Source organism: Polyodon spathula, unplaced genomic scaffold (genome assembly GCF_017654505.1).
Source record: "Polyodon spathula isolate WHYD16114869_AA unplaced genomic scaffold, ASM1765450v1 scaffolds_3011, whole genome shotgun sequence".
Classification (NCBI taxonomy): Eukaryota; Metazoa; Chordata; class Actinopteri; order Acipenseriformes; family Polyodontidae; genus Polyodon; species Polyodon spathula.
Genome location: NW_024474475.1, coordinates 19,098 through 25,000, shown reverse-complemented (window position 1 = coordinate 25,000; position 5,903 = coordinate 19,098). Strand labels below are relative to the sequence as shown.

At 45.0% G+C, this 5,903-nt stretch overlaps 1 non-coding gene across 1 annotated transcript; it reads left to right on the top strand.

Annotated features, from left to right (window-relative positions):
* The first annotated feature begins 2,181 nt into the window (after positions 1-2,181).
* Positions 2,182-2,254, top strand: trnar-ucg. Its single transcript has one exon. It is a non-coding gene; the product is annotated as a tRNA-Arg (tRNA).
* The last annotated feature ends 3,649 nt before the right edge of the window (positions 2,255-5,903 follow it).

The window sequence follows — 5,903 nt, the reverse complement described above, 5'->3', positions numbered from 1 at the left end:
GCCAAATATACTTCTTAACATAGATTACATTATTGTTTATGTAAATAGATTATTTGCTGAAGACATTGAAAAATACATTGAATCGAAACATGTGTTATTTATATTTATTCTCAAATAACACAACTTCCATTGCTAAAAAAAAGACCTAATTTTTGCTCAAGCGAGCCCTTTGCCATTCGAGCTAATTCCCCTGCAAGTGTGTTATTTATCATGATGTATTTGTGAGAAAAGAAAATGGATTCTCTGATTTGCAGCGTTTCCAGTTCAGCCCCGCCCTTGTGGTTTTTGCTGGTTAAAACGATAACTTCAGGTTTTTTCCTTTTGCTTAGGAATTCACAAGTGTAGCAGAGTGGCGCAGCAGAAGTGTGCGATCGATAGATCACAGCCACCTCTGCTAGTTTGTTTTTCTTGTCTTGGAAGAGTAGTTTTCCTAAAAGATTAACTGATGCAATACATCGTATTATATTCGCAATCAACGAAATACTGGACATGCCTCAAAATAAGCATGATCCTAGTCTAATTCAAATCATAACAATTTGAAAAGTGGAAGAAAAATCGAAAAAAAAGAAGAAAAAAAGATTTGACCCCGACGTGATTTGAACCTTCTGATCTGAAGTCAGACGCACTACCGTTGCGCCACGAGGTCCACTCATGTTAAGGCAATGCCAGATTGCACAGCTAATGCCAAGCAAATGGTAACTGCCGGTAGCTGATGAGAACATCTCTAATATACAGTCAGACTTGCATTGACAATGGACCATGCACACTATATAGATTGTTCTGGGCTGGGTGGCTCTTTACCTGCGGACATGATATACAAACACTGAAAAAAAAGTGAATTCCTTACTGTGATTCTACCCTGTTTTAAACCGGGAACCTTTTGCACGTGAGGCAAACGTGATAATCACTACACTATAGAAACACCTTTGTTACTGAAAATTTCTTGTTTTCAGTTAAAGCCCAGCTGAATGCTCTAAGCATACAGTGCAGAGATCCCATTTTGGATCCTGCAGTACAAGGCAGTCTTCAGTTAAAGCCCATCTGAATGCAACAATCCATGCGTAGAAGTTTCCAAAGTGTAGTGGTTATCACGTTGCCTAACACACGAAAGGTCCCTGGTTAAAAACCGGGTGGAAAGATGTAATAATTATAACAGGGCTGCACTTTTTTGCTAGTGGCGCATTCCTATACTCAGGTGGCGGAGTTGAAAATATCGGCAAAGCCGCTGCATGCCGTGCAGTTCGAAGGGTATACCTCGCCCTAAAGAGATTTCTTAATGTGTTTATCACATTCCCGGGAAATACGAGGGAAACACCATCAAAGAGGGCTTCTATGCAGTCGCAGGTGATCTACGAGGTTATATGCAATTTAATGAGTAGGTATTCCCATCGTTATCGTTTATTAAGTAGGCTACATTATTATGCAGAGTTCCCGAACGTCATTGGTGCTGTGGACTGCAGTCAGATCGCCATCAAGGCACCCTCAGGACCAAATCAAGCGGATTTTGTGAACAGGAAATCCTTTCACAGCATTAATGTGCAGGTACTTATGACGTTATCACTTACATGAAATTAAAAATGAGCTACAATTCAGCAACTGATGCAAATAATCCAACATTTGGAAATAATCCAACATTTGGAAAGTAACGTCAGCTAAAGGAACGCGTAAAATGCATCCCTTATGTGAACGCGTAGCCTAATGGATAAGGTGTCTGACTTCGAGTCAGAAGATTGAAGGTTCGAGTCCCTTCGTGGTCGTGATATTTCTTTAGTTCTTCTGTGTTAGCATGTATTCTTGTTTGATGAGAAATGTATATACTGCCTAACTGATCCATTCCAAGCATATCAAAAATAAATCCCACCTAAGCTACGTTCTTCATTTATAATGACCGTTTGTCGATGCCTATAGAAATGCTAGCGACCAGATAAAAGCAGTCAGGCAGCCCTTACAGGCAATAGAACACAGATCGGAGTGACGGCAAAATTACCGTGTTCTCCAATGAACACTTTTTTTTTTTTTTTTGATGGGGCTTAATGCAGTAATGCTCATCACATAGTATCAAATCATAATGATACCAGATGCTATCACGACCACAGCAGTTTGACCAGCACTTGTGAAGCATTTGTTGGCGATTTGGAAAGTAACGTCAGCTAAAGGAACGCGTAAAAGACAGACCTATGTGACCGCGTGGCCTAATGGATAAGGCGTCTGACTTCGAATCAGAAGATTGAGGGTTCGAGTCCCTTCGTGGTCGTGATGTTTCTTCAGTTTTCATTCTTTTGCCATGTATTCTTGTTTGATGAGAAATGCGCTCTTGTGTGATGCTAACTGGATAAATGTTATGCTGTAATGAATTTTCTACACTCCTTTCAATAAATACATTGACACTATCCTGGCGACAGGTCAGGAAGTAAATGAAGCAAATCATTGTCAGCACTTCCCAAAACTGTTTGGGAATAAAGCCTTCTGGTTCGTTAATTTTGCAATATTACAAAGTTCAGCTGTATTGTTTTGTAGGATTTGAAGCAGTGTTCTTTTTTAGTTATGATAATTTAAAGAACAATTGAAGGAGATTATCTAACATTGAGTTCTCCTGTCTGATCAAATGAGTGGAGCATTACCAGCACATTTACTTTATTCTCAGCTTCCCCCTAGATAAAAAGCAAAGAAACAGTTTGAGTAAAAGGTCTTCAGAAGTAATGTGTAAAATTGAAAGCTCAAGCCATTTTAGATCATCAAAATGCCGATGGAATATGTTGACACCTCAGAGGAAGGGGGCTTAATTCTCGGCAACGCATTTTTTTTTTTTTTTTTTATGACATTCTTATATTGTCTTTTTAACATCCACAGAACGAAAACTGGGATTCACATGTGTTTTACTTAACACTCTTTCAATTTATTTGTCTGGCTACACAACTACAGCAGGACCCGGCAATGCTTTTAATGCAATCGGCATTAAAAGCTGCCACGTCAGTGGAGAACAGCGCGAGTACTCTCGCTCTGAGTTCACACAAGGGGATTTGAACTGCCTTCTAGCGGCTCTCGGTCACACCGGGTGCCGTGGCGTGTGCCTGTAATCCCAGCTACAGTGGGAGGTTGGGGTTGGCAGATCGCCTGAGCACGGGAGCTCTGTGCTGCAACGGACTGTGCCGATCGGGAGTCTGCACGGCAATCGATAGATTGAAATTGGGAAACCTCTCAAACACTGCAGTACAGTTTGACAATACAAATAATAAACCTCCTTTTGATAAATACTTTGTCTGGCTTCCTACCCCAGTATCTCAAATTTATAACTCATCCCAGTGACACACACACAAAATGAATGTAGTGGTTGCATCAAATAAAATTAAATACTGTATTATCGTGTATATATTTTTATTTTATATTTAAATCTCTTTATGTTACACATGGTTTATAATAACACAAATATGTACAATTTAAGCAACTTGGTGGTTGTTTTACAATTATCATTTATTAAAAAAGCAGGTGCTCACTCACTCACAGATAGATGAACAACAAAAGTACAGTGAAGTTTCTACAAAAGGGACTGGACAGCTTTTAAAGCTCTTGAATATCTAACAAAAGTGTAGACTGATAGCAAATATTCCACAAATTAACTCACAGGTTATTCCATCCTGAAAAACCCACACTACAAATAACATGCAATTAGTATTAATATGAATATGTTTCTGCTTTGTATGTGTTATGTATTTCATTAATGTTCTACACTGTGTCTGGAGTCCAAACTGTTCCTTTTAGTGTTACTGAAGAGCTCTCAGTGGCACTGAGGGCAGCACTATTGTCCCACTGGCACCTTTGGGATGGGGAGGGTTAGAATGCCAGGTGAAACATGATGGCACTGGGATTCCTGTCAATCTGGGGTTCTGCTGTAATAACCTGTCTTATTACTGTGTTATTACATTATTAAAAGAAGGGCTGTTCCTGCTTTCTCTTTTGGTCAGTGTAAATATTTGCAGTCTGTTTTGTGTGTCAGGCAGGATTGGGTCTGATGGTTTCATTGAGTCATGATCACCGGCACCAGGAGGGCCATGCCCCCCTCACTTTACACACTGGAGGGGCCAATATATGATTATTATATGACAATTATTTTCTTAGCAGATTCCCTCATCCAGAGTGTTACAGAATATCACAATACCATTCAGTGCAATTTCAAAATGATTAATAAAGTGTCCAAAATTAAGGGCAAAATAAAAATGCATTTCAAAGCTTTTGAGAAATAAGACAAATGAAAGATACGGTGATTACAGCAACATTGAAGAGAAAATTAAAACAAGAATGAGTTACTGAACACCTGCTGCTCAGGGTGACAGTGCCACTATCAATCCACAAGAAAAAGGCAGAGAAGCCCAGATAGAAATTTGCATTGTGCCTTGTGACCATCGCCAACTCCGGTAAGGCAGACAGACACACTTTGGAGAATGTGAAGAGGCTCGAAAAAGACCTATATGAGAGATCCAAAATCACAGAGAGACTTGTGAGAGCGTTTACCTTTTACAATATTCTCAAAAACTGCCCCGTCTATATGAGTGTGTTTGGAACTGGCAGGGAGGGGGTGTGGGTGCTGTGAGCTGGATGGCCACAGCTGGGCAGGATGCCCCCACAACCCAGACCAGGAGCAGCTACCAACCCCGTCCTTGGCAGCCACCCCACCAACACCGCCTTCACCACCATCACAGGAGATCTGGGAGTGGTTGGTGCACCCCGTAGCGGACCTCTTCCTTGACCTTCCCGTCGCCATCAACACGCTGTGGCATCGAGATGGGGAGAGGTGTCAGGAGTGGAAGAGAGAGCATCACCCGGGGTCCCTCCAAGAAATATTCATCATGGTCCTGACATACCTGGCGATAGACATGGGGGAGATCCCCACCTGGAAGAAATGGGGGTGGAGCTGCTGCCGTCACCCAGAGAGGGGGAGCCGCTGCCGTCGCCCAGAGAGGGGGAGCCGCCGCTCCCAGAGTCCAGAGGAGGAGGAGCCCTGCCGCTCCCAGAGTCCAGAGAGGGGGAGCCCGAACGTCCACAGGCTGAGAGGGAGGAGTCGTTGCGTCCACGGCCCGAGCAGGAGGAGTCAGTGCTTCCACGTCCTGAGCGGGAGGAGCTGGTCCTTCCACGGCCCAAGAAGAGGAAGCCCACAGGCCCAGGGCTGAAGAGACCCACAGGGAAAGAGTACAGGCTGTTTCCACCACCAGCAGAGGAGGATTACCTGCTGGTCCCGCCACCAACGTAGTGGGAGGACTGCCTGTTGCTCCCACCACCACCAGCAGAGGAAGAATACCTGCTGGGTCCTGGGGACCGGGTGTACACTCTCACGGACGACCACGAAGTGGTGGTCGTTCCCTCTTGTCGTGCCGCGACGGAGGAGAGAGGTGGTGGTCATCTCCCCCTGTCGGCATCCGAAACGAGAGTGAGGTTGGTGGTCGTTCTCCTCTTGTCGTCTCGCGACGGAAGAGAGGTGTGGTCGGTCTCCATCTTGTGGGCTCGACAGGGAGGGTAGGTGGAAGTCCATCTCCCCCTTGTCGCCGCGACAGCGAAGGGAGGTGGTGGTGTCTTATTACGACCTCCGGGAGGGGAGGAGACATTGGCAGACGACTACCGAGGCACTGACCCGCCCAGCCTCTGTACCAGCTGCTGAGGGGAGCTGGTTCGCCATCGCATGCTGGTTCGCCGGCGCGAACCTCCGCCGAAAGGCGTGCGGACCCTCCAGGACGAGGCGTAGCGGACCCCTGGTGACGAGGCGACCGGACGGCCCCGCGTCGTCATGTTGCCTGCCTGCCCCGCCAGTTGACCAAACGTTCGGACGGGCTATCCGCCCAACGGGAAGGATGGAGTAGCGGATCTATGTAAGAGTCAGACACTACAAGAGGTCATACGACCACACCGCAGCG